Here is a 12,060-nt window from a genome sequence, read left to right on the forward strand (position 1 = left end):
ACCCTGTTTCTACCAAATAAAAAATTAAATATTAGCCAGGCATGGTGCTGCACAGCTTTAGTCCTAGCTACTTGGGAGGCTGAGGTGCGAGGATCGCTTGAGCCCAGGAGTTCAAGGCTACAGTGACATGATTGTGCCACTGCACTCCATCCTGGGCAACAGAACGGGATCCAATCTCTAAATAAAGAAAAAAAGAAGAAAAAGAAAAGAGAAAGAATGGCAAGAAAGTGATATAATCAGATTTTCATTATGAAAAACGTCCTCTTCCATAGCACAGAAGAGGACAGACCATTAGAGGGTAGTGATGGATGTCTATTCTTCATCAGCCAAAACCTCCTGCCTCCTTTTTCTGGGAAAAGTTCTTTCCCTTGTGGGTTGAATAGAAACTTCCATTTTATTATAGACTCTATTAGCTACCTATTGCCGTGTAACAAATTACCCCACAATTTAGTGGCTGGAAACAATTAACATTTATTATCTCACAGTTTCCATGGGTCAGGAATCCAGGAGTGGCTTAGCTGAGGGTTCTGGCTCAGAGACTCTCATGAGGTTGCAATCAGTGTGTCAAGCCAGGGCGGCAGTCATCTCAAGGCTCAAGCAGGGCTAGAGAATCTGCTTCCAAGCTCACTTCCATGGGCTGTCTCCATAGGGCTGTCTCACAACATGGCAGCTGGCTACCCTTGGAACCAAGTCTCAGAGAGACTGAGAGAGCACACCTAAGATGGAAGCCACAGTCCTTCTGTAACTTCATACTGGTAGTGAGATCTCATTACTTCTGCTGTATGCTATTTTAGGAGAGTCATTCATAAGTTCAGCCTTCCCCTAAGAGGAGGGTTTACACGAGGGCTTGACTACCAGGAGGCAGGAATCACTGGGGGCCACCTCAGAGGCTGCCCACCACACAGATCCCACCATGTCCTCAGGGCAGGTAACCCAAGCTGGGCCAGTCCAGTCAGAACATTTCTTGGGATTTTTTAACTCGACTAGAAAGAAGGAATCTTTCTAAAGTGGTAAAACTCGAAGACAATGGGCATCCCTGTGGGAAAGAGCTGGCCTGTGATGGGAATGACACTAACACTTCAAGGGAAGCAGGGACCAGAAATAGCAGGCATTCCTGTTGCCCATCAGCTTCTGGTTCCACTTGATCCTAAGACTCACCTGTGCTCTGGCCATTCCTGTAATTTGTTTACACAACTCAATAAACTATACCCCTCACTCTTGTTGCCTGAGCTAAGTCAAGATGGGTTTCTGTCATTTGTAACGAGAGAATGATGACTGACTAACTGATCGAGAGTCACCCTGAGGTAGGAAGATCAATTAGGAAACTATTGCAGATGATAACTGATGAGGGCCTGATGAAGGCACTGGGGTTGTGATTAGGGCCCAAACAGGAGGACACATAGGAACGGAAGGAGGGATCATGGCAGACGGTCTTATTCCATTATATCCCCAGATGTTAACATTGTGTCTGGCACATAGTAAGTGCTAAGTAAATATTTGTGGAAATGAATAATTAAATAAATGAATAGAGGCAGAGAGACAAAGATAAAAGCAAGACTTGCTGACCAACTGGATGTGGAAAGTGAGGAAGAAAGAAATGAAAGCTTGTACCCAGAACTCAGCCGTGAAAGGTTGGCTGGCTAGCAACACCATTCAAGACAGAGCCGCTTTGGATGGGGTCCATGAGGAGGGGTGGTGAGCTCCACTGTGAACCGCTGGCATGTGTCTTCAAGGCAAGTGGCTGATCTTAGGGAACGGAGTGGTTAACTTTTCTTCACGAGGAACATCCATGTTGTTGGCCTCCCCAGCTCTGTCCACGTTACCTACAGAGTGACGCAACCACGTGCACTCAAAACTAGAGAAAGACCTACTTTTACAAATAGGCAATGATCAGAACCACCTCAGGGACTAGTGGCTCCTGATTAGGAACAGTCTAAAGTTAGCATGACAAAATCAGCTGTCAACTGTCAGCTTAATGAGTCTTCCAACTCCCTGAAGGAGCTCTCTAAGGTCCCCCTGAGGACAGCTTACTTCCCTATCAGACTGGGGAAGATTGTAGAGATGAGTGGAGAGGCCTGAAATTGGGAATTCAGAAAACACATTTGCTCTTCTCCTTTGGGGATGCCCACACTGAGTGAGGCTGGGCACATTTGGCAGCTTTTTACAAACTGGCATTGGAAAGCTGTCAGAGGTGGGAAATGCCCCCTTTTCTATTGGCATTCTTGTGTCCAGTCAGAAGCAGTCTAGGGAGGTGGTTAAGCAAGGGTTGTTAAATGTCACCAGAATTTAGTTTGAAGTGCTGACTCTGTTTACATCCCTGGGCGAGTTCATTAGCATGTGTCAGAAATGCAGCTTCAGTGGCCCCAAACATTCCCCACTGCTCCCAGGCTTACAGAACACCAGCCTGACATAGCAGAGCTACCTCGGGCTTCCTTGCAAGCTCCGCCTGCCAAGCAACCAGACAAGTCGTCCTCAACAAAGGCTTCTTTTGTGGCCCAAATATGCCCTGCTTTGATAATGCATCACTCCCTCTTCTGCTCAGGCTGAGGGGAGAGGGTGGGGCAGCGTATCCAGGTGGAGTGGAGCAGTGAATGTGGTCTTGAATGGTAAAGCCCTATGGAGGAGTAAGGATCATGGATGCATTGTCAGTCTTAGAAGTGTTCCTACTGGCTTTAGCACTACCGCTATGCAGTAGCCAAGATAGGATATAACTTTGTGATCGAATCTTTTATTTTTTTTTAACTTTTCATTATGGAAAGTTTCAAGCATATGAAAAAGAAGAGGTGAAACCCACCACCCAGGTTATCAATTTATGGCTAATCTTGTTTCATCTACACCCTTCCACTGGATTATTTGAAGCACATCTCATATATGTCATTTTATCTGTAAATATTTCAGTATACACTCTAAAAGAGAATTTGAAAAAATAACCACAATGGCATTATCAAATCTAAAAATCACAATAATTCCCTAATACTGCTGGAATCTTATACTGATGGGCAAAGGAGCCTCCTGGTGCTATCTTCTCCTTTGCCCTCCATCTCCAACAGGAACGGTGCGCCAAGTGCAAATCAATGCAAAAGGCAAGATCCCACCTATGCTAGGGTCATTACTGCTTTGTGAGCAGCTTTAGCAATTCAAAAATATTTCTTGAAATAGCTTAATAGATACAATTTTAAAAACCAAATAAACAGTCCTTATGTTTTTATCAGATCTTTTGGCCCTTACCAAAGGGCCAAGGACAGCCTATTAGAGAATCAAAGTGCTACAAGGATAGCCTATTAGAAAATCAAGAAGTGCCGGAAGTTGAACAAGATTCCTTGCCTGAGCAGCTGGTGACTGGACTGCCCTGGGGTCCTTGGCCTCCACTAAGATACAGGGGTAACTTCACGGTAACATGAATGTTTTTAGACTTCTTTCTGGTAGTATTGTATTAATAGTAATTTTTTTATTTTTTTTTTTGAGATGGAGTCTCACTCTGTCGCCAGGCTGGAGTGCAGTGGTGCGATCTCAGCTCACTGCAACCTCCCACTCCCTGGTTCAAGCGATTCTCCTGCCTCAGCTTCCCGAGTAGCTGGGATTACAGGCACGCGCCACCACGCCCAGCTTATTTTTGTATTTTTTTTTTAGTAGAGACAGGGTTTCACCATGTCAGCCAGGATGGTCTCGGTCTCCTGACCTCGTGATCCACCCGCCTTGGCCTCCCAAAGTGCTGGGATTACAGGCTTTAGCCACCACACCCGGCCTAATAGCAATATTAAATATTGCTGGGGAATACATTTGATTAAGTATAACGTACATATAGAAAGTGTGCAAAACTCTTAAGAGTTTGTTTTGTAATAATAGTTATCATTGGCCAGGCGTGGTGGCTCACGCCTGTAATCCCAGAACTTTGGGAGGCTGAGGTGGGTGGATCATGAGGTCAGGAGTTGGAGACCAGCCTGGCCAATATGGTGAAACCCCGTCTCTACTAAAAATACAAAAATTAACTGGGCGTGGTGGCGCGAGCTTGTAATCCCAGCTACTTGGGAGGCTGAGGCAGAAGAATTGCTTGAAGCCGGGAGGTGGAGGTTGCAGTGAGCCGAGATCGCGCCATTGCACTCCAGCCTGGGCAACACAGCAAGACTGTCTCAAAAAAAATAAAAAAAAAATAATAAATAATATTAATAAGTTATCATTCACCTGGCTCTACACTTACCTGAGGATTAAGTTAAACAGTGAAAATGAGGTGGAAACAGCATAACTGTTACTAGGACAGCCGGTCACATAAATGTGGAATTACCTTTATGGATGAGCAGGATGAGTAGGGCGTCCCTGTGCAGGAGTGGCCTGCAGTGAGGAGTTAGAGCCCAAGTAGGAAGAGGAGCTTGTCTAGGCAGAAGGTGGCTGGGGGTTGGAGTGGCTATCAAAGCTGGTGATGGGCAGGGGGAGGTGAGGCGGTTGTCCTTGTTGGGAAGCCTGAGTGATCCATCCACAGGCTCTCGGGGCAACATACTCCGTGTTGGCTGCAAACACTGACTCACTGATACGGGGTCTGTTGACATAGAATCTTATACAAACTGTGGAATCCCAATATCTACACTGGTCTGTTGCAGGAATGCTGGGTAGTATTCAGAGATGCTTCACCATTCACACATAGGTCACAAGGCTCAAATACATAATTGTCTTAGTAGTGATCATGAGCCTTTTTTTTTTTTTTTTTTTGAAATGGAGTCTCGCTCTGTTGCCCAGGCTGGAGTGCAGTGATGCGATCTCGGCTCACTGCAACCTCCACCTCCCAGGTTCAAGAGATTCTTCTGCCTCAGCCTCCCGAGTAGCTGGGATTACAGGCGCATGCCACCATGCCTGGGATCTTTAGCCTTTTATAAGAAGGAAAGAAGTAATTTCTCAATCCAAGTACCTGAAAAGATTCAGAGGGCCTGGCTTAGAGAAGCAAGGGTATCAAGGATACGTTGAGGTATCAAGCAGGACTTTGATCTCTAATCAACTTCATTCTAATGAGCATTTGTCCTCAACAGCCTTTCAGTACCTGCACCTTCAAATCTTTTCCTAACACTCTGCAAGAAACATGAGGTTTCCTGCCCTCTGTCATTATACCTGCAACCTCCCATTGGGATTTGCAAAATAATTGGGATGAGCATTGTGGTAATCCTTCCTGGAGTTGCACTGTAGGTGGAAGTTGGTGACCATACTTCTAACAGGTCTCTGAGCTCACTGACAGTGTCAAGGACAAAGTGATCTCTAGAATGGCAAGGGGCATTGCAGGGCAAGGACCCAGAACTGTGGGATACTCTTCAAACTACTCACCATGGAACAGACACTAAAAGACTCAACTATACTCTTTTTCTCCAAGGCTAGAGAGGCAATATAGTTGGCCAAGCCCAAGGGTCCTGTAACAGAGTAGGTACTCCACAACAAATGCTTGTAGGTAAAGGTGGGAGTTAGTATTACCATGACAACTCCTCCAACCCTGGGCTTCCAAGAAAGAAACCATGATCTATCCCATTTCTCTTAAATTACAGCCCACACACTTTAACTTCAAACATCTATTGACAAGAATGCAGGGCCTGTCTCAGTTAAGTGATGTCATCAGTTCTCATTAGCCTCTTCATAGTCTCTTGAAAAGCATAAAGAAAATTACCTCTGGCACAGAAAAGGCTTTTAAACCAACCTTTTCACAGTATGTCTCAAACTGAACATCCACTTAAGTGTATAATTACAAAAAAGAAAGGGTATGCTAGATATGTTGACACAGGATCTCTACATGTAGCTGAAGGAGTTACTATTATCTTCAAAGGCAAAACATCTTTCTTAGGCTTACAAGACAAACTATGTGGTGGAGTAGACAGGAAAGCAAATCACTAAGAGATTATCTCCCTCTAAGTCTTCTTTCTCTTTTTCTTTTCTTTTTTCTTTCTCTTCTTTTTCTTCTCTTTTTTCTTTCTCTTCTTTTTCTTCTCTTTTTTCTTTCTCTTTGTTCTTTTCTTTCTCTCTTTCCTTTCTTTCTCTTTTTCTTTTTTGACACAGGGTCTCAATCTGTTGCCCAGGCTGGAGTGCAGTGGCACAATCTCGGCTTGGCTCACTGCAGCTGTGACCTCCTGGGCTTAAGCAATCCTCCCACCTCAGCCTCCTGCATAGCTGGGACTACAGGTATATGCCACCACACCCAGCTAATTTTTGCATTTTTTGTAGAGATGAGGTTTTGCCACGTTGCCCAGGCTGGTCTCAAATTCCTGAGCTCAAGTGATCTGCCCGCCTCAGCCTCCCAATGTGCTGGGATTACAGGCGTGAGCCACTGTGCCTGGCCCTCCTCTAAGGTATCACTGAAATTCCCCTCAGACCATCATCTAGCTTCTTTCAACTTCTCCATCTTTCAAGTGCCCTCATGATTTCAGCCTCTCAGCCCCTCCTATCTCCTAGCCCATCATTCACTTGCCTTAATGTCTAGCCTAGAGTGTGAGTAGTCTTTCAGTGTTATGCTTGTTACTTACTTATGATTCCTTGTCCACTTAACACTCCCCCAGCATTCCCTCCCATAAAAATGCTATACTGCTTCATGTACTAAAGTTTATGCTCTTCTCTATCCCTACTGCCTAAGATCATTCTTGTTCATCTTTGTTGCCATTTATGTGCCTTGTTCTGTTTAGGCAGATTCTATCACTATTTACTGTTCACCTACTATATACCAGGCATTTTCCTATGCTACCTCATGAAAAGCAGTATCGTGTAGGATGTCTTGCTAGTCAAAGTGTGGTTACCTGGAAGTTTGTTAAAATTGTAGACTGTGAGTCCACCACAGACCAACCAAATAAAAATCTGCTCAAGATACTCAGGTGTGCAACATTTTGAACAGTACTGGTATATTGCACATTAGAATATCCCGAGGTTTTTAATTCATGTATTTTGAAGTCCTGTCACTGAGTGATGTGTTAGTCTATTTTCTGTTGCTGTAACAGAATACTTACTGGGTAATTTATAAACAATAGGAACTTATTTGGCTCACAGTTCTGGAGCCTGGAAGTCCAAGAGCATGGCACTGGCACCTTGCAAGGGCCTTCGTGTCATCCCATGGTGGAAGGCAGAAAGCAAGAAAGAGAGCAAGAAAGAGAGCAGGGGGACTGAACTCACTTTTATGACAAGACCACTCATGATAACTAACTCACTCCTGCGGAAATGACATTAATTTATTCATAAGGCTCATACCCTCATGACCCAATCAACTCTTATTAGGCCTTACTTCCAACACTGTTGAATTTGGGATTAAGTTTCCAACACATAAACTTTGGGAGACACATTCAAACGACAGCAGGTGCACGTATTTTTAGGATTGTTATGTCTCTTGATGAAGCTACACTTTTATCATTACAAAGCATCCCCCTTCATCCCTGGTAATATTCCTTGTTATGAAGTCTCCTTGCCTTATATTAAGTATGGCCACTCCTGCTTCTAATGCTTAGTGTTTGCATGACATACTTTCCGCATCCTTTTCACTTTTATTGTATCTGTGTCTTAACATGTAAAGTGGATTTCTTATAGACCACATATAGTGGTGTCTTGCTTCATGATCCAGTCTGACAATCCTAGTCTTTTCATTGAAATGTTTAGACCATTTACATTTAATGAAATTATTAATGACTGGGTCTAAATTTACCATATTGCTGTTTGTTATCTATTTTCCCACCTATTCTTTGTTCTGGGGTCCTGGCACACAGTAAAACAAAAGCCTCCACAACAAAAGCCTGTAGATGAAGGTGGGAGTTAACATTACCATGGCAACTCCTCCAATTGCAGGTTTCCACATTATCCTGATCTCCTATCTTCTTTTGGATTCTTTTTTTTTAGTGATTTCTCTAGGGTTTACAAATAGAGATCTTTATTTTATTGTGAGACAAGTTCTCACTCTGTTACCCATGCTGGAGTGCAATCATAGCTCACTGAAGCTATGAACTTCTGGGCCTGAGTGATCCTCTTGCCTCAGTCTCCTGAGTAGTTAGGACTACAGGCACATGCCACCACATCTGGCTAATTTTAAAATTTTTATTTCGTAGAGACAGGGTCTTGCTATGTTGCTCAACTGCAGTCTAGAATTCCCGGCATCAAGTGATCCTCCTGCCTTGGCCTCCCAAAGTGCTGAGATTATTGGCATTAGCCACCATGCTTGGCCCTCAAATAGACATCTTTAACTTTTCAGTCTACTGTCGACGTTAAAAAACATTTCAACCATGTATTCCATTTCCCCCTATTGTCCTTTACACTATTGTTGTCATACTTTTTATTTTTGAGATACTGTCTCACTCTGCTATCCAGGCTGGAGTACAGTGACGTGATCATAGCTCACTGCAGCCTCCAACTCTTGGGCTCATTTGATCCTCCTGCCTCGGCCTCCCAAAGTGCTGGGATTACAGGTGTGAGCCACCACACCTGGCCTAAGATCCATTTTTAAACTTTGCTATAGTAAGTCTATAGTAGCCTTAATTTAAGGGACCATTGGTCTTATTACAAATTTTAACACTTTTGGAGGCTTCAGTGAATCCCTTAGTTGGTGACACAGGACTCTAGTGGTCAGATTATGTTTCCTCACCCTGTATGAGCTCTGAGAATTGTTCTTCTGACTCCCCATTCTATGCCCAGCCTCCTTTCCTCCAAGATAGTAATTCATTTTACTCATTTAATGAGTTAAGACCATTTAACACAAACTCTTTCAACTTTCCATGTCACTTTTTCTTCTGAGGTTAATCATTCCATCAGTATCCTGTTTAGTAATACATTGCACCATTATGTTTCCTCAGGAACAGAGCTAGAAAGTTAACCCAAGGTAACCACTTAGGGCCATGCTTCTCATAAGCAATCTGGTCTAGTAATACATTGCACCATTATGTAATACACTGACTCATGGTCAACTTGGGTTAACATTGTAGCTCTGTTCCTGAGGAAACACAATGGTGCAATGTATTACTAGACAAGACTGCTTATGAGAAACATGGCCCTTGTGATAAATTACACCTAGACCGGGAGAAACAATGAATACCTGATGGGAAGACATGGCCTTGTGTTTCTCTGAATACAATGACTTGTAAATGGGGCATGCTCCTTGCAGGGACCTAGAAACTATGTCCATGAAGCTATTACAAGAGTTAGTGGCTCTTGTTGTACATGAAGCTTCTAAGTTGGGGTAGCTCTTGCACTTACCTAAGTCTTATCTTTTGCATCTGAGCTACTGTGTGTTTCCGTGTGTTCGGAGGATAATTCTTGGATGGCTGTGTGAACTGCCATGAGGAATACTCCCGTGGAAGAGAAACACTTGATGATGCTGGGCTGGCAAGCTGTTTTGTGTGTCCCCTATGCTTTTGATTACATTGGTGCCAAGTAAGACCTCTTCAGGTCTTGTGAATCCAAATATTTGATTGAGTCTAAAAAGGTCCCTTTGACAAGAATTAGAGGTCCATTATTTAGCACAGCTATTCATATTATGGGGCTCCCCTTCAAGGTCTTTGAGGTTAAAACCTTGTCTTTTTCATCTAGCAAAATGTTGGTATTGCTTTGTGATCTGGTGAATCACTTAGGCAATCTAAATTTTTATTTTTTTTTTACCATTAATAGAGATATAATTATTTCCTATCTCAAAGGGTTGCTGTGATGATAAATATGTAGAAATATTTCCTAGGCAGTAAAATGCTATGTCTAAGTGGCAATACTAGTATCATTATGCTAACATATAAATTAATATTTCTTCCAAAAGTATCCCTAGGTTGGGTGCAGTGGTTTATGCCTGTAATCCCAACACTTTGGGAGGCCAAGGCAGGTGGATCACTTGAGTCCAGGATCTCAAGACCAGCCTGGGCAACATAAGGAGACCTCATCTCTACAAAAAATAACTTAAACAATTAGCTGGCCATGGTGGTGTGCACCTGTAATCCCAGCTACACAGGAGGCTAAGGTGGATCACCTGAGCCTGGGAGATTGAGGCTGCAGTGAGGCATGATCGCACCACTGCATTACAGCCTGGGTGACAGAGTAAGACTGTCTCAAAAAAAAAAAAAAAAAAAAAAAAAACATGAACATAAAAGTATCCTTACAAATATAGTAACATTAATCAATTTATGTATCAATCCTGATTTTCATTCCAACCTTCAAATGATTAGTTAAAACAATTTGATAAAGGAAGACCATCCTGATGTAAAGTTGACAATCATACTGAGAAAACTACCCTGTCCTCTCTCCCCCAACCCAGCCTGGTCTGCTTTTAGGACAGTACAAAATTATTTGCTCATCCCTTAAGTCCCTCTCTTGCTGAAAGTAAAACAGTTCACTACTACTTCTGTCCCAACAATGGGAGTTAAGACACATAACCTGTTTGAGCATTTAGTAAAAGTTGCTGGAAATACATTAAGCCAGAGAACTGGAAGGGAAGTGAGATCGTTGAACTCTTTTTATACTCCTGGGACCTCTTAAATCAAGCACTACAGGACAGAAATGGCCATTATCAAGAAATATTTTAGAAATTCTCAGGTATATAAATTTAGATTATAAATCTGGATTAGAGAATCGGAAATTGTATAATCTGTCTGGTAGGTTTCACCTTTATGTAGCAGTATAAAATATCACTTAATAAGCGGAAATCAAACCTGTTTTACTTGTGGTTGGGGAAAGGCCAATCAACCAACACTCTAAATCTCTAACACAAGGACAGTGGTTGTACCTAGGCCAAACCACAGAAACTTTCATTGCACATTTCACCTTCACAAAAAGGCTACTTTAGGCTCTTTTTCTGTGTATTATGGGACATAGACAAATGTTTATTTCTCTGTATTTATTCCAGTTCTAGTCTTCCTTAAGCTTTTAATGATTCCAAACACTGCTCCCCTTCTTTTTGTTCTCATCACCCAACATCTAGAACCCAGATACTTTCTCACATTCCTTTCTCATATTTTCCTCTGTAAGCCCAGCACCAGAAATGGTACTATATCTGAGAATCAAGGGAAATCATTCCCTTCAGATCTGCTCTAGAGTATTTAAAAAATAAATAAATAAATAAATAAAGCCAAAGATCCTCTATTTGTTAAAGAAATAAAACTATTTTAGCAGGACAGGCCAAATGAAAAACAGGACAATCAGATTACTTTTGGATCTATTTCTTTTTGTGTGAGATTATTTTAGCTTTATTTATTTTTTTTTGAGACAGAGTCTCTCTCACCCAAGCTGGAGTGCAGTGGTGCAATCTCGGCTCACTCACTGCAACCTCTGTCTCCCTGGTTCAAGGGATCCTCCTGCCTCAGCCTCCTAAGTAGCTGGGATAGTACAAGCGTGTGCCACCATGCCCGGCTACTTTTTGTATTTTTAGTGGAGACAGGGTTTCATCATGCTGGTCAGGCTGGTCTTGAACTCCTGACCTCAAATAATCTGTCCACCTCAACCTCCCAAAGTGCTGGGATTATAGGCGTGAGCCACCACACCCGACCTATTTTAGCTTTAAAATTTGGTTGGTTTCACAGTGAAACATTAACTACAACTCTACTTAATTTTGTCAGGTACCCTAAAATTCTAATAATCTCTTGGTACAGTGATAACATTTCATTAACCAGATTATTCTATAGAAAAACTGAGCACATATGAGTATGTTCTAGGTAAAATTTTGTCTTGCATAAAACAACAAAAAAAATAGTTAAGGCCCTAATGTGCAAGTAGAGGCAGGAACAGGGGGATATTAAACCAATCATGAGCCTTCCAAAAAACTTTCAATCTTATGCTGTGTCAAGATATCACTGGCTGTTGGTAAAGTGCTAATAGCAGAATCAGAGAGTGCTCATGTACTTGCTGATTGAAAATACATGATTGACATGATTGGAAGTACACTCCAGCTTGGGTACAGAGTGAGACTGTCTCAAAAAAACAACAACAAAAAAGAGACAAGACTATCTTACACTTTTTTGTGGTTTTTCCCTTGCCCTTACAGCTTCCCTACGGTAGTGGGTAACTAGTATCCAACTGAAGGCTCTGAAAAGGGCACAAAGACCTCCTAGAAAGAGTACTTCCTTTGATCAACACTAAGAAGTTCATCTG

Source organism: Pan troglodytes, chromosome 15 (assembly GCF_028858775.2).
Source record: "Pan troglodytes isolate AG18354 chromosome 15, NHGRI_mPanTro3-v2.0_pri, whole genome shotgun sequence".
NCBI classification, from domain to species: Eukaryota; Metazoa; Chordata; class Mammalia; order Primates; family Hominidae; genus Pan; species Pan troglodytes.